This window comes from Stegodyphus dumicola, chromosome 8, assembly GCF_044657685.1.
Source record: "Stegodyphus dumicola isolate Sdum_Otavi_A_Nest chromosome 8, ASM4465768v1".
Lineage (NCBI taxonomy): Eukaryota > Metazoa > Arthropoda > Arachnida > Araneae > Eresidae > Stegodyphus > Stegodyphus dumicola.
In genome coordinates, this window is record NC_140775.1 from 171,560,106 (window position 1) to 171,584,008 (window position 23,903).

Genomic DNA, 23,903 nt, shown 5'->3' on the forward strand with positions numbered 1-23,903 from the left:
TAGATAGCAATTGTCGCTCTCTGTACTGGCCTCCACTGTTTACCAATGCATCTGCGGTAATACGGGAATTCTGGAACATTACCTGATGAGCTGTCCATTGACATACAGTCTCCATCGCAGACCTCTGTATAGTACAGATGACAGAATTCCCTATGAACGCCATTTCCTCAAAGAAAAGGCAGTCTTCAAAAAGATTAAGTTGTGGTAGTTGAAAGAGTTAAGATTATTCACGCCGTTTTACAGCAGCTCTTTTCTGATGGTCGTAATACATTTCACTCACACGACATGGCCTCAGGTTCTGACCCCTGCCGAAATTCGCTTCTCAAGGATAGTGGATTCCGCATCGCATTTACCGAACACACAGCAAAAAACACCGAACGCACAGCGAGCGAGCGTCAATCAACATCCATCTCGAGGTCCTCTGCACAAAGCAATCCTGCACAGTCCTACAGCTCTCGGGCTGTGTGCTTTTTCATAATTCTCGTTTGTTCAGTTGCACAGTATAACCCATAGTAATTTATAATTCTTATACTACAATACACGCACTTTTACTCCTTTGCATTCTTTGTCAAATCACAGTGTGAAACGGGTTTTAGCGTAGCGGGAAGCATGAGACTACGCCTGTGTAACCATCAGAGATGATGGCAAGTACTGGTGTTCCTGGCTTCCATTACTTGTTATGTGCCTCGACTGTTTTTGGCACTTTATTATCCGAAAATGCAGCCTCTCGTACATATGTCTCGGAAGATACCACTACCATTTTCGGAGCTTTATTGTTCGATGACGCATCCTTTATTGGGTAGCAATTGTTCATCTGTGTAGCTACCACCACTGTTTAGGGCATTTCTTTATTTGATGCCACAGCCTTTATTGAATAACAACTGTCTGTCTGTGTAACTAACTAATTTCTCCCACACGTTTCGAAGCTTCATTATGAGAAAACATATCCTTCATTGGACAGCAATTTTCAATCTGCCTGCACTGTTTTCGAAGCTTCGTTACCCAAAGAATTTTCTTCATACGCTTATCGTTCCAGAACCATTCATGGTTTTTCAATGCGCTGAGGAATTTGCGCAGGAAACAAGTGAGTGTTGCCATTCAAAAATTTCGAATTCATTCATTGTAATCGTAAGAAGGAGAGTTCTTTGTTTTGAATCATCACAATTTCGAGCGCATTCCTTCAAATAACGATATCTAAAACTTCATTTCGATTGGTTGAGCGGAGAGGCCGCAGGGGTTCATATATCAAGGAAGTTTTTTTATGGCCCTCTTGTATCTTCTTTAAGTTTCTTTTTGTTCTCCTCTGAGAAAAGTATTTTCGAAGCATCGAGGTGATGTTACAATGGTAATTCAGTTCTTATTTATGAAACCAGAGCTAGTATTGTGATGAGTTTTAGAGTTTTTCAATGCATTTTAACTTTATTTTAGTTGTGCGTTTCAAAAAATACGCACAACTAACATATGTCACAGGTGATGGATAGGTTTTGTGAACTGCTTCGTAAGTAGCCACCAAGTCGTCGGAATTTGATCTCTTGGAAGAAGAAAGCTTTTCGGCTGGGAAGTGTTCATGATTCACCAGCCTGTTATCCATAGCCGCCTCGAAATTCTGATCTTACGACACTAGATACGATATCGTAATTACTAGATACGATATTACGATACCCCGGTGAGGGATCATCAAATCATATATCAGGAAGAAGCGGTTCGTGAACAATGATGCTCTGCGGGTAAGTATGCTTGAAGCTTTCCAGCATGTGACACCGCAGCTGCTAAAACAGATGAGAAGGACACCCAGGCGTATCAAGCTGTGCAAGGATAATGACAATGTATGTACGGACGTTTTGGGTAAAATAACTGTAAGTGTTATTAAAGTTACAATGAAATATTTGCACGTGTAAAGGGATTTTCTTGTTTACAAACAGTAATGTTACATAAAATATTGATTATAATTTTGATGACTAAAAGTGTTATAAAAATTATTATAAATCCGATAAAATGTTACGTTATACTGATAAAAAAACTAAAAAATATTAAAAGTTGTGAGGAATGTGCTGGTGTGCGTGTGCTTCTTTCATACCTAGTTGTGTTCATTCCACTTTTTAATCTCTGGTATTTAGAGTATGTTGTCACGAAATTCCGTTTGGTCGCCTGTAATCACATTAAAAGGCAATCAGTCCAGTTTAAGAGACGTAATTTCGTCACGGCATTAAAAGCCATTGTAGCATTAAAAGAATTTCAGAAAATCTTGTTCAAGAGATAATGCCAAGCCTTTATACACAAAACCCAAATCTGAATTTCTCGAGAATAGTCGTTCCTATCTTTGTCAAGAAATCTGTTTTCTCATTTCCCTATGCTTCTCAGTTAACTGGTACCCATTTTAATGCTACTAATTTGGCAGTAGAAGATGTTGGCGCTAATAAATTTCAAGTAGCAAGTTCTGTTGTTGACGTGAACCTTAAGACAGGTCGTAAGGATCGGAATTGAACAGTACAGCGAAATTTTCCGATTTCTCAAGTATGCGGCAATTTTCTATACGTGCTATCAGTATTCGCTATCCAAGAGGAGAAAGATATGATGAGAGATGACTTCAACTGTGAAACATCCTCCAAGACAGATGATTATGTGGTAATATCTTTGTGTCTGGTACTGCTGCTTTGTTTTTTGTGCAACCTAAAACCATTATGAATAGAAGTAGAGTTTTGTTATCATATCTCATTTTATTTAGAACAAAGCCATGATTATTATCGTGGCAAAGAGTGCAATTTTGTGCCGTTTGGCACAAAAAGAGTGCCGTTTGGCATGAGCCTTGAGCACCACACAGGTGACAACACGTCTTTTGTTCAGTTCCGCCCCGCTTTTGAAACAGAGCACCTCGGGAAACGGGTCCCAGGTTTCTTTATCCCTTTGCCACGTCCACCAAACCATATGGGACGACTTTCGGCTCGCCATATACTTAGAGCGCTCCCATGCCACAAAGGCACAATATATACTCTATAACAAAAATATGGACGTATCGAGAAGGAGTTGTCAGATGGAGACAAAAATTGATGGATATGAAGATTGTATACAGAATAGAAAATTATTAAAATTTCAGATGAATTCAATGCTTTATTTCAGAGTTACGTAGTTACAAAGTAACGAACTCAATAGGATGTTGACCCACCTCTAGCCTGGATAAACGCTGCTACAAGGCATGGCATAAAGCTCCCGGATTGGTCTCCTGCGGTATTTCTTCCCAAACATGTTCCAAATGTCGGGCTAGGTCATCAACATTCCCTGGTAGATGCAGTCGCCTTCCCATCATATCCAAGACATGCTCAATGGGAGAGAGATCTGGCGATTTGGCTGGCCAAGAAAGTGTTTGAAAAGCTGTAAGACAGTTCATAGCAACACATACCGTATGTGGTCTGGTATTATCTTGCTGAAAAATAAGGCCAAGGTACTGCAAAAGGAACGGTAGCAAAACAAGTCTCAGAATGCTGTCGACGAACCGCTGTGCTGTAAGTGCGCCTCTAATGACGACCAAAGGGATTCGGCTATCAAGGGAAATGGCATCCTGAACCGTAACTCCTGGTTGAGGGCCTGTGTGGCGTGCAATAGTGAAATCAGGATCGGCACGCTTCTCTGGGCATCTCCAGACATGTCTTTGATGATCATCACGACACAGCTGGAAGCGGGATTGGTCACTAAAGACTATAGGTCCCCAGTCAGCTTCATTCCAACCTGTTTGAGCCAAGCATTAATGCAATTGGGATCGAAAGTGTGCAAGAGTGAGTGGCAGGTGGTATAACGGTCGTTACGTCTGTGATCCATCCTATCAACCGTCTGTGAATTGTCATGGCGGACACTCGTGTGCGGGTCGCACGTGTGATGGTTGATAGTGATGAATTAGGCATTGTGACAGATGATCTGACAATTACACTGTCCTCCCGATCTGTTGTGGCCCTAGGTCAACCGCAACCACGGAGTTTATACTCCGTGACCGCAACCATCATGACGCTGAAATCAGCCATTGTCCACCAATTGTTGCCAGCATCTTCTAATCGCCGCATTGCTTCGACTCATATGACGAGCAATTCTCCGATTTTCCCAACCTGCCTCCTTCAATCCAATGATACGACCTCTTTCAAACTCTAACAGTTGTTCGTAGTGAGCTCAAATCCTGCAGCGAAGCATTTTTTTTCAGTTGTTAAAAGGTATCCTAAATCGCAATGCGACAGAAATTTTTAACAATTCAAGAACAGCTCCTTATATACATTTGCTGGATGCGCAGTTCCGATGCGCCGGAAATCGCACTATTCATTCACTGGACACCAAATTTTAATTTGCATATTTGGTCCAAACATTTATGCATACGAAATTTCAAACTAGTCGGATGATTCCTTGTTGGTGCATCGATGTTTTGTTAGAGAGTGTATTTGCAACATCCATGCCTTCTCCGGAATTTGAACCCAGGCCCTTAGGTGCGGTAGTTAGAGTGACTAACACTATCCCGTCGGGCGGCCGTGTCACAGATTAAGGATTGTTGAAGGCTATCTGACAGCAGAGAACATCCAAGTACTCGATTGGCTAGATAATAGTCCAGATTTGAATCCCATCATGGATCTGTGGTAAGATTGGTCTGTGTGTGAAAAATAAAGTCTCGGTAAAGCAACCATCCAACGCTACGGCACTTGTTGAAGCAATAAAGCATATCTGGTGTGTATAGATTTCTCAAAATTACTGTCAGTCTCTTATTTATAGCATGCCTAACAGGATTGCAGCAGCGATTAAAAACAAAGGTGATCTTACAATATACTGGCTTTACTAACATAACCTTGTAGATCTCTTATATTCTTTTATAAAACATATTATTATTGCGTAATGCTATCTCGACTGCATCTGACGTTGCTACGAGACGGTACATCGACCGACACAGACTACAAGAGAAGATCTTTGGGGATGTAGAAGCTCTAGATATTGTCATATAAATCGAATCGCAAATAAAAGGTTCCATATTTGGAATTAAAAAAAAAAAATCTTCAAATGAAGCCAGAAAATAGGCTTATTTCCTTTTTTAACTGGTTATAATAATAATAATAATAATAATAATCTAAATTCATGCTAAAAGAAATAATAATAATGAAGAAAAATATTTGTACTTAAAATTAGATATAAATCTGAATCCGGCGTTTGAAAAAGTTGAAAACAGTATTCTAGTAAAATAATAAAACTACATTGTGAACTGTGTGAGAAAGAGTTTCAAAAAAGAAATCCTATTACATTTACTATAATTGAGACATTTTCTATCAAGTTAAAATAAAAAGACTTTTATCTCTTTATTAAGAATTTTATTAAGGAAAATTTATTATTTGTTGGAAAATAATTACTCCAAATATTGGCTAAATAGAATTCGTTTCTGATACCGTAAAAAATTTGGCCTATTTTGATAAAGGAAATTTAGTTGATAATGGAAGTAAAAAAAAGAAATAACAATTGACAAAATAGGTTTTTATACAAAATCAAAAATTATTTTACGAACAATGGACACACAGTGCTCATATTTTGCTGCAAGAAATGTTTTAAAGGAATTAATAACTTTAAATGTTGAAGAAAAATTGGGTTTATTTATTTTTATTTGCATTCGTACATATAAAATTCAACGAAAATAAGCTTCAGTAAAGAAATATTTCCTCTTCAGTCTCTTTTTCTTATCAATTGTATTTATTCCACTTTCCCGATATGTATATCTCTGTCTAGTTATTAATTCCATTTACTTACCAGTGATAGTAAAAGAAATCAAGACAGCTTCCGTTCATTGTTCTCAGTAACTATTGAATAGATTACGTAAAAGGGAAGTTATATGACCCACGTGACCAATTTGAAAATTTCGTTGTTTGTCAAAAGTAACAATAGAATTCCTTAAGTTACGTAGTTACTTTTGATATGTGCATTTAATATTAAAAAAACTAAACTTAAAAAAAGTAACGAAAAGAAAAATGAGTAAACTTACCCTTTTTTCCTTCCAAAGATTTAAAATCCGGGACGAACTTAAGAGGTAGAAATTCATCAAGCAGTATTTGAAGCCTATTTTTTGTAGAAAACACTTTTATTGCTCTTAATTTTTACGTGTCGAATACGAAAACAAGCGTAGCTATAAAAACACAGCATATCTACACAAAATCGCAGACGATACTAAAAAAATTACAGCCGAAGTCTGTTTATTTTTTTTAACTGAACTACTGTTGCCAATGTTAATAACCAAAGTTGTTTTCTTTTTCTTTTCTTTGATGGCCATTTTCGACAAACCACAAAAGTCTTTACCTGATCTTTATTTTTGCAGCCGTTGGTCGTAGACATATACTTCCAGGTATAAAAGTCTTTTAAATGAAAAAATGATTCACGTTTCGTATTTTTAAAGTAAAAAGGATTAATTGTATACAAAATTCAAAATCTAACTTTTTGTACGTTAAACCAGTCCCTATATTTATATACAGAAAAATTTTACACTTATAAAAATAAAATACGAAATATTTAACTCCCGTACGACAAAAATTGATAGAAATATCTGTTATTAAATTCGGTTATCATATTTAGGGGCCTACAGAAGCTGAACAGCGAACTGTTTGCATGTGTACTTAACTAGAAATAAAATATCAGTTTAGAAAAATGTTTCTGCTGTTAACAGATTAAGTGAAGAGTATTGCTAGGCACATTATTGTGAAAAGCATTGATCAATACTTCTTTTTTAGCCCGAAAAGGGCTATTAAAAATAGGATTTTGCATTGAATGACTATAAATGCGTCATTTCACTTTCTTTTCGAGTCTGTTGCCATTCTCCAAAATGCAAAATATTTATTGTTCGACCGTCTCAAACGCAATCTTGGCTGGCATTCTGCCAAAACATATAGACTCGTCTACAAGGGGCGTTATTACTTGCTGCGAAGTGAAAGGTCACGTGAAAATCTTCTCTTCTGCGAAAAAAGAGAATTTATATGCTCGAGGGAAAGAAAGTTTCCATCCTTCGACACTATTGTGAGAATAATTTGGTCCGAATGGCGCATGCGTGTTTGAGTTCATGGTCGTGGAGGAGGCGGCCTTTCAAACTGAATCTACCTGTTGGTGGATTAACCAACTACGCTATTTGAAAGATGGAATTCTTTTTTGAATCGAATCGATTTAGATAATAAAGAAACATTTAATTCATGATCTACCTAATTAAAAATATTTAATATTTTTATAGAATCACGTTATATATTTTTATTAGCGTTAGCCCAGAAGTGTCGAAACGGCATTTTGCATCGGTTCACTATAAATGTCCGTTTCACTTCTCAGATTGTTGCCAACAGATATTATCGCTATATAGTATATTTAAAGGAATGAAATAATGATGAATTTGAACGAATGTATGTATGTTTCTCGCATTCTGAAAAAACAACAATAGTACCTAGAGGTATCAAATATTTAATAACGTAGTCCTCCACCCGAATATGGGCACTTGGGAAGCCTGGATTTCAAATTTTTTTTGTTGTCTACTTCATATTTAATAAAAATTTAACGAATTTTTTAGTAACATACTCAACGATTTCAAAGCGAGCAGTGGCAACACTGTACGGAAAAAAATATTTTTATCTCCAGCACGCGAGACTGTCTACCGGAAATTCTAGAGATATACTGTTTTTAAATATTTCGGGATTTTGGTATTGAATTTTTCGAAATTCGTGGCGTAAGCACCAAGAACGTGATGTGTAATAAAGTAAACGCATAAAGAAAAACTGAGCATTGATACGATGATTTGAGAAAATACTTTTTTTAAAAAAAGAGGGGGTTAGTAGGTGTGAGTGTAACAGCAGACTGGTAGACTGCAAGTTCAGCGAGAGCATAAAAAACCTTAACAAACCCCTTTGCACGACTATTAAAATCTGAAAATTTTCAGATTTTTTTTTCTTCCAAATTGGAAATGTTATTCATATAATCTTTTAGAATATGTGTTCTAAAAAGCACAGAAAGTTTCAGTATAGGCACAAAGTTAACTCGTTATATTAATTGCAATAATTAAAAATGAAAAAATTTTTGTACTCTAATGAATTTTTTGTACGATTAGCAGGTGATTCTAAAGTAATCACGAGAATATTAGTAACGTATTTTTAGACTTCAAACATTTATGAATTATTTGCGTGAAAATTCTTTTGGTATACTATATGTAGCAAAATTATAAGTAAAGACACTAATAACTCACAAAAGAATTTCAATAAATGGCATTTAAAGGGAAAAAATTTAACTTCGAATTTATTAACTGATTTTCGAATTTATTAACTGAAAATTTAACTTCGAATTTATTAACTGAAGTGAAATATATCGATCAATTTTTTACCGTACAAGAAGCAAACGTTTTGTGTTTTTTTTCTTATAAGGAATACAAAAGTTTCCTAAATATGAGTATAGGAATCACAGGAACATGTACAAATTTTAGGTTTTATAATTGTGTGCAAAATGAATCTTTGGGTCATTTAAAACAGGAATGGTGAACAAGTGGATCGCGATGTGACTTTTCGTCAATCACAGCTGACAGAAGATGATTTCATCACTCAGATGAAACTTAGATTATCTACAAAATAGTAACTCGAGAAAAATAAATAAATAAAAATCTAAAAGGTTTGAGATTTTAAACTACGTTCAAACGGGCGTTTCTTAGCGTTTTGTGTGCTACCTTTATTTATTAAATATCATGTTCTACTTACTCAAACTATAAAATTCAGTCCAACAGCAATATCGCAAATTAATTTTAAAATAAGCATATCTTTAGAATTTCCGATTGACAGTCTCGCACGCTGGAGATAATTCCCCCCCCCGTACAGTATTGCTATTGCTCGCTTTGAAATCGTTTAGTTTTTTAATCAAAAATTCGTTGAAGAGTTACAAAATCTGAAATCGATAATAAAACAAATTTCAAATTAAAATTAGGGCTTCTACATGCCTATATTCTATTGAAGATTACGTTTTTCAAATTTTGATGGCTCTAGATACCGTTGTTTTATCACAATGCGAGAAACATACATACATTTATGCAGATTCTTGATTATTTAATTTCTTTATATAATGGCAACGATTTGAAAAGTGATACAGCCTTTAAGTTTTCAACGCAAGATGCCAAAAAGCAATTGATAATCCTTCAGGGCAAATTGTCCCTTTGCACTAATAAATATGAAAATAAAAACTCTGAAAGCTTTAAGATTTTATATTACGCCCAAAAAGTTTTTTTTTTTTTTTTTTTTTTTTTTTTTTTTACATTTTGTGTGTTACTTTTATTTATTAAATATTATGTTCTTCGCACTTAAATCATAAAACTCAATCCAACAACAATATCGCAAAATATTTAAAGAAGCATATCTTCAGAATTTCCGATACATAGTTCTCGCGCGCAGGGGATAATTTTTTTTTTTTTTTTTTCCCATACAGTGTTGCCTTTTCTCACTTTGAAATCGTTGAGTTTGCTAATCAAAAATTCTTTAATGTCTGTCAAAATATGAAATAGATAATAAAACAGATTCCAAATTAGGGCTTCCAGATGCCCATATTCGGTGGAAGATTACGTTATTGAAAATTGGATGGCTTTAGGTACCGTTGTTTTATCACAATGCGAGAAGCATAGCTACTTTTATGCAGATTCTTCATTATTTAATTTCTTTAAATATAATAGAGGGAGACAATATTTGGTGGTAACAATATGATTCTCCCTTTATAGTGAATCGACGCAAAATGCCAAAACGAAATTAATATCCCTTCTCAGCTAACTAAAAATCTTAAAGTTTAATTAAGATCTCAACAATTTTTTTTTAAAACGCTCATATTGAAATCAAAGATGTGAATATTGCATCATAGCCATACGTTAGCACAAAAGTTAGTAAGCCATATATGTAAGCAAAAAATGAAAATAATTTTCTGACTTGAAATTTTTAAAGCTACTTTCTTGGAAATATCAGATTAATGATTTTAAGGACCAAATTGAAATTATTGCTAATTAAAGACGTACAGTTGTCTAGAAATACCGTGTTTTGGAGGTCTGAGAAAATAGGTGAAAATATCAGAGAAGCACAGGCGCGTTTAAGTTATATCCGACTACATATATCAAAAGTAAAAATAAATATTGGATTGGCCTCTATTGGTTGCAACTTCGTCTTTATGTCATTCAACAAGTTTTCTCAATATCTAAATCATTACAAATTTTTATCAGTTGGACAGTTGTTTATTGTCCTAATCATCCATGGTGAAACATCGTTTGCGATCAAAAGTCTAACGTCAAAAAAAAAAAAAAAAATAAAAATAAATAAATATATATATATGTGTTGTTGTTTCTTCAATTGAACGCGACAGTATAATTCGAAATGGCCGTTTTTCCGATTCCTTTTTTTATGTAGTAAATTCGATGCAATGTCTAGAAGGGGGCATGTGCTGCATCATGTTCTGTGACTAAGTAAGTGTTTCAAAATAAAAGCGTCATTAAGCAGCAAGTGAAATGAAAATGAAAGTCATCCAGCAAACAAAGTTTATAGCAAAGTGATGAAGCATCCTGAAATCGAAAGGCTGTCCTTGATGAAAATTTCTCTTTCACATTTTATCTTTTAAGATTGCATACATTGAAGTGTAATGCTTTTCGTCATTTATTAACGATTTAACACTTTTCCTCTAAGAAGGTTTTTCTATAGCTAAGCATTTTCCTCGTGAAGGAGGGGCGATAATGTAAGCTAAAAAATATGTAAATCAAAATACTAATTTCAATTTGCAATAATACCTTAACCTTTTTTTTTTTTTTTTTTTTGAATTTGGGTATTATCCCTTTCCATTCTAAAAATAATATCTGCTAATAATAAATCTCTCTAAACTGAGTCATTTCAAAATCAATACCGATATAAGTTCCTCAAGAAGCTGCACTCTTACTGCGCTAAGTAATATATTGTTGTATATACTATAAAGATTAAAATATATTCTAAATTGGCCACTGTGTGCTCAGTATCTAAATCATTAGACATACATTCTTTTTATTTCTAGAAGTTGATATCAGGAATGGAGTCTTCAGTTGTCGAACGGCGAATTTTATTAGTAGAAATAAAAAGAATTCAAAACTTATTTTGTGCAATTTTGTAATTAATACAGAATGGAATTACTAAAATTTTCGGAACCAATTTCTTTCTGATTGTTGACCAATTAAATGTGAAATCAGTTTTATAACTATTTTATTTGGTTGAGAAATATTATGGGCAGGAAAAAGGAATGTGTATGGTTCATTCAAGTACACCTGCATTTTGTTTTCATAGACGTGAATGTCTCTTTTATTTCGGTTATAAGTCTACACATTTCAGTAACATAGATGTACAGTGCGCAAAAAAAAAAAAAAAAAAAAAAAAAAAATGGGGGAGGGGCATTTTTATATTTCCCGTTCTTCTGGGCCGATTAACGAAATCAAATTGCGCTTTTTCATGTCTCGAAAGCATGACTTAAGATATATATTAGATTTATATATAGCATTGTTCTAACATAGGGATTTTGACACAAAATCGGACTTTTTCTGAAATGACATGACAAGTTTTTTCCATGGTGAATCTTTACATTATGGTAACTTGACGATTTTTTAGCGAAATTTTGGCGACCAACTCTGCTACAGCAACCTGCTAGTTTTATTTTGGACGCCATTTTGTTTTCACGAAGTAAAGGCATTTTTTTTTTTTTTTTTTTTTTTTTTTTTTTAACTCAACATTTTTTCCAACAATCTGCTAGCCGAATTACGCTTATACTAGAATTTTTAGAATTTTTATGTAACAAAAATGCTTAATCATGACGAAGATTAGGTGCGAAATTGGGAGAAAGTGCAGAATCGCAAACTGCCGCGTTTTTAAGAATTGCACATACACGGTATCCATGTACATGTCGACCTATTTTTACTTAAAAAAACATCCCAGAATTGCACAAAAATGGCATTGCGCACACTTTTGACTTTATCTATGTACACATCGACCTAACTTAAAAAGTAAAATAAAATTGACAAAAATCCAATTCTTCTTACTCTTATAAAAAGCGCCAAACAAATAAGTGGACGATTACATTTGCGATTACTTTAGCAGCGAAATTGTTTCTAAGTGCTTATTAGCTAAAATCACGATAGGAATTTTCCTGAAAATGTCACATTACATGTCTCATGATCTCTCATTTCTCTGAGACAAAATAATCTGTGATTCGAACTGTGTACTTCTCAGATTATTGCTAAAGTCCTAGCTAGTAACTTTATCGCCTTACCAAAATGTCGCCAAACTACCTGTTACCATATTCTAAAGATTAGCCTTTTCCGTATTTCAATTCTACAACTCAAATTATGACTAAATATTAAATTTTGTAAAATTTGGTGCGAAATTTACGGAGAAATTCAAAAATTTATTTTGGCCTATTGTTTTCAGTTTGCGCCAAGAATAATTTACTTGGCGAATTTCTTAATTTATGGCAACCTATTTTCCTTTCTCTTTTTACATTATGCACAGGAGAAAAAAGTCACTTCTTTCCTACTTTTAAATAATTTTAACAAAATCCCTAAAACACATTATAAATTAGAACAGTTAGAAATATTATTAGCGTGATTAGCGACTATCTTTGTTAACAAATAATTTCAAGTAATTAATTTTACAAATAATTTAGCCTGAAACTAAGTTCGAAAATAAGCTGCATGCTGAAGATTAAGCTTTACCAAGGTATTAGAAACGTCTTCTGTTAACTAGAGTTATGATGCAAGAATTTGTAAAAATTATCATTTAAATATAAATTGGCATAAATACAAAATATATAAATTCTACATGCATGAAAACTTGAATACAGTGCAACAACATGTGAAAAAGGAATGAATTAAAAGGGAACTGAAAATCCCAAGATATGAATATAAGGGAATTCGAATTTTTTTTGTTAATTATGAAAATTCTGCAGACGCTCATAATTATCAATTTATTAATTAAATGTGTATTGGAAATTAAATGTATGCCTAAGTACACCAGGTAGAGTAACTGGAAAACAGAACATATATTTAAACGTTTCTAGTATTAAAATATGGAATTTATAGGAAAGTTAAATATTACTTTAAATTATTATTACCTTAAAATTAAATATTACCTTAAATATTACCTTAAAATAAATAAATTAATATTAATATAGTTAATTAATATATTAATATATTTAAGGTAATATTTAACTATATTAATATAATTAATTAATATATTAATATAGTTAAATATTACCTTAAAATAATTTCAATGTTTAAAAATGGAAAGCTTAATACGGCATATATTGCAATAATATTAGTGTGAATTTAGAACCACTTAAGAAATCCAATTTTTAGATTTAATAAAGAGAATTTTTTAAATTAAATTAGAACTGTTTACCTAAAATGGTAAATTTGAAAGTTAAAACCATTTAGCTATCTAAGAGGATTTGTTAATATTTTGTTAATATTTATCTAGACAAGAAAACTTATTTAATTTGCGCTACAAATCCGATATTTGATAGATTGATTATGCATCGGTTTTATGTATGTCGTTAATCTATCAATTTTATTATTCATATCAGCAGCTAACTTGAAAAGTTTTTAATTCTTATAGAGAATAAAAAAGATCTGGCTCATTATCCTTTTTTTTTTTTTTTTTTTTTTTTGAGCAATATAAAACTTTAAAATGAGTGTAAAAGAAATTCATTTTTACTTTATCACACGCCCGATTTTAAATTAACAATAGAAATAAAAATATATTAATTGTAAAAACTGTGCATATAAAATATATAATAAAATATATAATTGTAAAAACTGTGCATATAAATATATAAAATATATAATTGTAAAAACTGTGCATACAATATTGATAATCGGAAATAGAGGCTTGTAGTCTCAATAAAATGTCCCATTAGTGGCGATAAATGACTTTTTGTAGCACCCATCTCTTGGTCATTCAAGTTCTTAGAAAGAGGAGACAGGAAAACGTCGCGCAGTTCGCGAATTAGATAAGAAGGGTATCTTCAATTAAATTTCGCGCAGTTCGTATCCTACCATTTTTAAAGCAGGAGACATGAAAAATGAGCTATTCCTTCGCCGGGAATCGAACCTGAACCTCTCGAATACGCACCGCGTGAGCTACCGTTACACCAGGAAGGCGTGCTGGAAGGAGGGAGAAAGTACCTTGAGATATGAAAAATTATGATTTACTGCTCTATAAGATATATCAAATTTGTCTAAAGTTTACTTGTACTAACCTCGATAATAATCAAGATGTAATAATCAAATAAATGAAAACAATCAGCTAGTATAAAGCAGTGGGTTTTTTTTTTTTTTTTTTTTTTTTTTAAAACTGTGTTTCGTAGAACCTTGTAGTTCCATATATCTTTTCTAGGGGTTTCGAAAGTCTGATCAAAACTGCGAAGAATTTTTAAATGCCAATTGAACTGCATAACCAGACGCCTAAAATAGTTAATTAAATAATATATTTTTATTTCTATTGTTGTTTCTTAACACGAAGCAGATATATTTTGATGAGTAAAATTATTACGAAATAGTGATATTCTTTTAATTTTCCACACAAACTGCACCTAGTATTGATCCATTTTCGGTGTCTCCTAAACATTTACCTATTTGGAGAATAGCAGAAAGAAATATTTTATCTAAAATTCAGAAAAAAGAATGAAGTTTTATGGGCTTGCTGAGTCAATAAAGTTTGAAGACCTGTGGAATAGAGCAATCATTTATTAATATCACTCTAACTAAATAGCGAACTGATTCATGGATCACATAAACAAGAGAAATCCGATACGTCAAAGGACAATTACGAAATCATTAAATTGCTCAGTTTCAACTGTAAACAAAGTAATTAACTCTGATTTTAATCTTAAAAAATCGAAAAACCATAATGTGCATCGTCTTTCTCCACCACATACCGCCGAAAACAGATCGCGCTGCAGAAGTCTTGTTGACCAACATTTACGCGGACAAAGTGGAAAAATGTTGTCACTATAGATGAATATTGAATGCGTTTAAATGACTGCAATAAGAAGGAAACCATTGGTTATCATCAAAGGGGAGACAAAAATCTTAAAAAACATGGTTCTAAGAATCTAAAGAAAGTGTATCAAAGGAATTTAGGATTATTGCTGGTTTTTCATATAACAACAAATTAAAAATAAAGATACTAGAGAGAAATGTTAAGATCAACTTCGCATATTATCCAAAACTTATTTTATACCCAACTTTCAAATATGAAATACTTTCTCTTTACTTACAGTGACATCAATCAATAGAACTGCACTGTAAAAAAAAACCTCGAAGTTTACAGACAAAAGTCTTGTATAGTTACAGAAATGCGAACAATTACGAAGGAAATACCTGTAACGAACACAGAACCAAACGAAACTGTAAACTCTACAGGAGTTTTTCAAGAAGTTTTGCTTGGATTTTGTCCGTAGTGTGTGATCACGTGGCTTAAAACGGCTGAGAGAGAAGAACCAATCAGGAAGAAGGTGGAAAAACAGCGTCTTAGCGGGAGAGTTCAACGATAGTCGCCATGTTAGCCATTATTTTTGCTATGGTCGAGGTAAGTTCGAAATAGTGTTTGACGTGTATTTTACTAATTTTATGTAATGTATTTGTTATGTTCTTTACACTATCTATAATTAAATTCTTTTAATGTTTAGCTTATAATTCTAATGCTCCTAAATAAACCTGTGTTGAATTATTGTTAGAGTTCAAATCACAGAGCTTGTGTTCCATTTAGTAAAATAACAACTTTTATTCGTTACATCTGCAGGTGTCTGCAGTTAAACTGCTCATATTTATAAACAGAAACAAATTTGTTAATATGTTAGTTTAAAAACAAATAAGCTTAATATTAATGTTCTATCTATAGTCTAATAATTTCTCATGTTAAATATTTATGTATCTTTTAAAACATATCGCGTTAGAATATTCATATTTTTCATTTTGTTGACAGATGTAACATTATTATTCCATACATGTTATCATTAATCCCAGCGTGAACTGCTTTAGAATATTTTTCAGAGCATTATTACACTATGTATGTTATTATTAATCTCAACGAAAAAGAAAAAAATAAATGTAATATATTTAAAAAATTCGACAAAATAACTTAACATACATTAAAAATGGAATATCATTTCATTAATACATGCGATAAGTTCGCCTTAAAAGATTATATAGTCGGATAGCAATTACATATTTGTAAAAGTATTCAATGTATATTATTTTTTGTGTTAAAGATAGTTTTAATCCAGGACAGTCTTTACCAACTTATAAAGCATCTATTAAGTTACATTATAACCAACATTTACAAAAGGCAATCGAAATGCCGTGACTTATGATGCCGTTAACAATGCCGTTAACTATGAATCGAATTATCGAAATGCCGTTAACTATGATGTAACATACTAGGAACATTAAAGAAAAAAAATTCTATTTTTTCCTTTATGCTTGTTGAAAAGTAAAATATTAATAAAATGGTACAACATTCATTCTAGTACTTACAATGTAAATTTACATATAAATTTACTATAAATTTTGGTGCAAAGTTCATTATAAAATGCATTTGCTAATATTTAATAGTTATAGCATTCAATATCAAATCATGGAAATATTAGTAATGATACGTCAGTTGCATATATTAATTTCAATACTCAGCTCAATGCCAAATTTCTTCTATATCTGAGATAACATGTATTTTTTGAAAATAATTATTTTGTGTCATCTTGTGTGGCTTGTGTAGCGACGATTTGCGTGCCAAAAACCGCCGCTACACGAAGACAAGAGATTGCACATACTCGGTATGCATGTACACATCGACCTATTTTCACTTAAAAAGAATCTGCGAATTGTACAAACTTGGCATCGCGCACTCCCTTGACTTTATCCATGTACACATCGACCTATTTTCACTTAAGAAAACATCAGAGAATTGCACAAACTTGCGCTCCCATGATAATACAGGGGGCACCCTTCAATATACTCTAACTGCTGTTTTTCATAAATTAAAACATTTTAGGCATTTAAGATATCTTCCTGTAAGTTACAACTAAATGAATGACTCTTAAGCATAAAAATTTCAAATTTTTATGCTTAAGAGTAGAAGGAGTTATACACTTTTTAAATAACAGTGTCAGAAAAATATACTTTTTAAAATATGTAAACCATTGTTTGAAGTATAGAAAAACCTTCCTTAGCAACTATACCTCTTTAAGTGATCATGTCAAGTATTCTGGTGATACAAACATTGATATTAATTATCACTGAGAATCATGCTTTGTGAAGTAACCACCTCCATTAAATATCAAAATTGTACAAAATTATGGAAAAGTTATAGAGTGGTTTTACTGTATACTTAAAGTATATCATATCACTGTTAGATATTGATGATGTAAAAGATATTATCTAATCATAAATATTTCAAGCATTAAATAGCTTAGTGTAAGTCAATAAGTTTTCAGATTCTGACTTTGTACCCTGTCTTTCACTATGTAATATTTTTCTAGCAACTGTGTTAAGTACCAGTAAGTAAGTTTGTCTTAAATACCACTTAATGTAATCAGGTATCATCTGTTCTGTCTGTAAAACTTAATCGTAATAAGTGAACAAATGAATATCTGTAAAACTAAAGATGACACTCTATGTAAAAAATATAAGTATTAAAATGTCTATGAGAGGAACATTTAAAATATTAAATCCATGATCAATTTTTGCGACATCTAAGATAGAAAATACCCAAACTGACTAGTTAATTCAGAGGATGAATGCATGTAACATCATTGTTCATGTGTTTGTTAATTGTGTAAGTATTGAAGTTCATGCATTAATTGTTGATAACTATATTATTGGCCTTATATATATATACTTGCATTTCAAAATTTTGTATATTTTGCCAGTGAGCTAAGTATTAAATGCTGTTACGTATAAGTTCATATTATGTGGAAAAGTAGTTTTTGATCTAACACTTTCTGAGAATTTTTTAATGTTGATCATCAAGCTTAAAGCATATGGCTGAAATTACTAGTATTAACCATAATTTAATTATTCTCCTGTTTCAGCGTTTCTCAAACTTTTTTCGAATAGAGATTATGTGAATTATCATAATTTGTGAATCACCTTGCTGCTGTTCCCTTCGAAAGCAATTTTTCAGCATATATTACTACTAGTACACTTATATTTTAATATATAATTAAAATCCGTTATATTTCATAATTAAGTCCATTGAAGAAAAGTTATATTTCTAATATTTCAAGATTATTAATGAGAAGGATGATTTGTAATTCTTGCATGGCTCTTCTATATTTGGATATATGATGGTAAGACCACAGTCTTAGTGGATATATGATAGTATATTTGGATATATGGTGGTAAGTACCACAGTTATAGTGCTTTAAATCCATCTTTTACTGCTAAGACTGAGTGGGAAGTCTGTAAGTAGGGTAACCAACAATAAATTTCATAAAATGTCTATCTTACGAGAAAAGGTGATAGACGATTGTCATATGTAACTTTTTAAACTCTGAGATTTTTCAACTAAATTTTTTTGTCTCCTTTGGAAACTTCGGAGGACCATGAGGGCAAGCTGTATGATCCACAGATTGAGAAGTGCTACCTTAATACATTTCAATTTCTAGAGAAATTAATCTTAAAAAAAATCTGATCATTATTAAAACTACTTTACAGATTTATTTTATATTACAAATAAATATAGTAAATATCTAATAAACCTCAAATTATTTTCTGCAATATTTCTGAATTATTTAAATTTGTACTGTTTTTGCTTCAAAAATGGATGATACATGCAATTTATGATTTCATGAAAGGACCAAAAGGAATCTTGTTTGCAATTTAATTATTTAATTTAAAAAAAGATTTAAATCATTTGGAATATGTGCAAGTGCATGCAATTATTATGAAGAGATTCTAAATTAAAATGTCACATAACAAATTTAGAATATGTTATGTACTTCTAACGAATGTGATTTTTTCTTTATTTAGGAGCCATGCTTTGAATCCTAAGAAGAAGAGGACTGCACCTTCACAACTAGTTAATTAAAAATAACAATAAATTTTACCTATTTTTTATTTTATTTTCCTTTTGGATAGTTTTCAAATAAAAATAAACCTATTTTTGTTTCTATATTCTGTGTATTGGAATAAAGAGTCGAAATCCATTGCAATATCCAATATTTTCAAAATATGATATTTTTTGAAATAAAATATATGATTATGGAATATTACGTTAAAATGAAATGGTTCCTTATGTAACCTGTATGTTACACTAAAAGGCTTCATCGAATACTTGTAAAGTAATGAGCAAATACTAAGTTAATATCTTGTGTGAATGAATATTATCTTACAGAATTTTTTATTCCATAAAAATCTATCTAAAAATATAATTTTGTTGAATGAAGATTTAAACATTTTTCCCGAAGATTTAAAAAGTCGTTTGAAATAATGATAACAAAAACATTAATCTGAACCATTTAATAAATGAATAGAAAATTTTGAGAACAATTAAATCATCCACAGGAATTTTGAAATAATCATCGTATTTTTGACATCAGTTAAAGAAAGAAAATCTGAGTCATTTTGATTATAGTGATAAATTAGTTCCATTAATAGTAGGATAGAAAATTAAAATTTTAAGCAGCCATTATGCATTATCAATTTTTCATTAAAAATTTTTTAGTTTATTACTACTATCATATCAATTATTAATGCTGAATTCTTTATCTTCAGTTTTTACATTCTTTTCTTAATTTTCTAGGCATAGCAGAGAAAAATATAATTATAGGATCAAGGCATTTCCAAATACATTATATTTTCTTCCTTAAATTTTTAAGATCATTCTATATTCATCATGTATTATAGACACAGTATCAGGGGATTCTGTTCAATTTTTCAGTTAGAATTTGGGACGAAGTTGTGAAGTCATACCTACATTAAATGCTTGAATTGATTATTTGAAATAGGACAAAGCAAGAGAGGGCCATCTGTCCAAGGAAAGGAATATTTTAAGGAAAACTTCATGTTACACAAACATTTACACAGGCAGCCCATTCTCTAGGATTTAAATCTAGAGCCAAATGCTAGTGTTCAGCTTACTGTCTGGCTGCCTGTAGGCAATAAATGTTTTAGTAGAAGGAATACTTGAAAAATTAAATTTAGGACTAACTAATTCTTCAATTTTGTATTCAATGAGAAGAATGTAATTTATTAATAAAGTTTTAAATCTGGAAAAATACCTGTACAACTGTCCGATTAATTAATCTATTATTTCAATTAATGGTCAGTAGCAGAAGAGATTAAAAAGCATTTATGCCTAAAAGAATTATATGTTGTAATTAAAATGAATAATGCAATTAAGCATGAAAATAATTTTGGATAACTTGTGATAACTGAATTTAAGTTCATTGTTGAGTTACATAAGTAATTTTTTTTAGAATTTGAAAAAATATTTAGAATTGTTTATTGAAACAATTTCATTAAAATATTTTTTTACTGTAATCATATCCAATTGCAGTCTCTTTAGATTACACTGTTGGGTATAAGGAGAATGATTTGGTTTAGTTTTCTTAAGTATGGCAAAGCACACTAGGACTATCTGCCTAAGTGGAAAATGCCTTTATGGAGGACTTTCGAAGGGAAACTGACTTATATACATGTTAAACATGGAGAAAACCATGAAAATACCCATACAACCAGCCCATTCGCGGGATTTGAACCTCGGACCGAACTACCAGTGTTCAGCGGGGGAATTCTAGAACATTACTAATTTATTGCCAAAAAACCATTAAGTCTAATACACAAGTTTTTTTCCAGCTATTTCGTGATGCATATGTAACTTTGAGATGTCTTAAAATTCAATAAAGGAAAGTAATGCAGATGTAAGAAAAACATAAAATTTGAGCTTCTTTTTAACATTGGAAATATTTTGAAAGAAAATGTTGTATATCTTTTAGAAAATCTAAGGTATTTTTCCCTTAAAAAAAAAAAAAAAAAAAAAAACCCCTTAATATTTAAAGTTACATAACTTCCCTTTCCCCACAAATAAATAAATGCAGCATATTTTGTTACAAGCAGTAGCTGTAGACATTTCACATGAAACATATGTTCTACATGTGTAATTATTTATAGTAATATTACAATCAAAATATTTAATATTTAGGAATACATCATTTTTGTATTTTGTATAAGACAAATATGTTCTATATGCATAATTATTTGGAAGAACTTTTAAGTAAATTATCTGCAACTTTTACATATATATCCTTTAAAATTTCGCATGAAAATACATGTTCTTACATAATCACTTGCAATAACCTTACAAGCAGAACACTAGTAATCTACAAATATTCCCTTTAGTAATTCACATTCAAAAATTACGATCTACTTACACTATTATTTCCTGTAATCTTTACAGATGTTTACATTGGTAAATCACATATGAAAAACATGTTATACTTACACGATAATTTCCTGTAACATTACAGATCAAAGATCTGTAACCTTTACAGGCATATGCTTCGGTAATCAACATACAAAAACTTTGTTATACGTACAGAATAACTTCCTGTAACATTACATGTCAAACATCTGTAACCATTACAGGTATAATCTCTGTAAAGTTACTAAGAAAATTCCTGTTTTGATTACTCAAATAATCCATGGCATCCCAGTTTCCACGACTTTTCTTAGTAACTTTACAGATTTTTTTTTTTACAGTGTGCATGAAGACAAAGCAAGCAGCCACATTTCAAAATACACTGTTAATTTCTTGGAAAAAACGGAACAAGGAAACGCGTATCAAGACCAAAGAAAGTCTTGACAAAGAATACATATTCTTTGTCAAGACCATACATATCACTCGTATCCCTATTAAATCTTTCGATGAATCAGCTATGAATTTTTAGTCTAAAGGGGCTTTCTCCCTGAAGGACTATTGTTTTCATTTTGCGATTTTGTGTTGGTTCACTATAAATGTCCGTTTCACTTTTCAAACTGTTGCCACCCAATGTTAGAGTCCTGCATTATATTTGAAGAAATTAAATAATGAAAAATCTGCATAAATGTATGTCTATTTCTCGCACTGTGATAAAACAACGGTACATAGAGCCATCGAATTTTGAATGACGTAATCCTCCTACGAATATGGGCATGTGGAAGACCAAATTTGAAATTTGGAATTTGTTTTATTATCTATTTCATATTTTGTAAAACCTTAACGAATTTTTGAGTAACAAACTCAAGGATTTAAAGGCGAGCAATGGCAACACTCTACGGTGGGGAAAAAACCTTTTTATCTCCAGCGGATGCGGAACTGTGTATCGGAAATTCTAAAGATAGGCTCATTTTAAAATTATTTTGCGACATTGCTATTGAACTGAAATTTATGGTTTAAATGCAAAGAACATGATATTTACTAAGTAAAGGTAACACACAAAGCGTTAAAAAAACGCCCCATTGGACGTTATTTAAAATCTGAAAACTTTCAAATTCCCCACCCCCGCCTTGGGACTTTTAAAAAGAGGACTGCCCAAACGTCGACCTGCCGACCTACAAGCCGCCTTGGACTTTGTAAAGCTGTTCTAGAGGAATGGGATAAAATACCTCTTCCAGTGCTACAAAAGGCTTTATTGTCTTGGAAATTACGGTTTAGAAAGACAGTGAAGAATAAAAGTTATCAAATATAGAAGGTATTTCTCTCGCCTTCTTAGCATGCCTTCCTAGTGTAGTGGTCAGCACTCTTGACATGTATTCGAGAGGCCCCTGGTTCTAGTTCCGGCGAGGGCACCGCTCATTTTTCTTCTCTCCTGCTTCGAAATAACCTAATGCATCTACAAATAGAACATTTAAAATACAAAAGTTTTAGGTAAAATATTTCTTTAAATGCAATGGAAATCGTCTAAAAAATGTACGAACAGCCTTTATACATGAGAGATGGCAGCAGTAGTTTGACTGCGATGGGAAACATCTTCAAAACGCTGCATTAAAGAAGTGAGGCCTGTTTTTAAATCCAAACCACAAAATTACTCAACCGTCTTCAGCTGCATTTACTGTTGCTTACAATAAATGCGTTATATCCTGTTTTGAAAACTGACAGCACTCTGTGCCGTCCTCCGTGTATATTTGCTAATATGCGTTCCTTTTATAAAAAGACGACGTTCTTACTTCTGCAGATCTCATACAACTTCGCACTATCGCCTTCCTCCGCCATGTTTCGCAACTCTGCAAAATTTACTGATCAGAAAATGTTGAAATCCCAACTACGGCATCAGAAATAAGATCAGATTTTGATTCATCACTAAAAATTTGCCTTGAGTTTGCAAGGAAGTTTGTAAACAAGCCTTGGACTTGTTTACAAACTTTCTTGCAAGTCAAAGCGTTCTTTCCTGTTTACGTTGTCGATAAAGGGCTTTTCTATCGTAAAATAGCTTTTATGGTGAAACTTTTTCTTGATAACATTCTTGATTGTTTCAGTTGATTCGCAGTATAGCAAAATAGCGAAATTTGGAGCGCCAGTTTTCGAACATTTCGAGTTACTGTGAATATATCCCTTTAATGTTATAGCGACATAGCTTATATAAGGCCCGTCAGAATGGCCTTGTGAAACATTTCAATCATATCCACGTATTTACAATACTCTTGAGAAAAAACTTTATTTTAAAAATCTTTTCATATATTTCATAAACGAGAGGCGATCATTTCTTACTTTAATAACTGGTTCTCGAAAGACTTCAAATTACATTATTATCACAGTCAAAAATATCGAATTTTGCATTTGTAACTGTTAGAGCTGGAACTAGGGTGAGGCACTTTCCTCAGAACGTCAGATTGGGAATAAAAATTTTTAAATATTACGGTTGTTAAT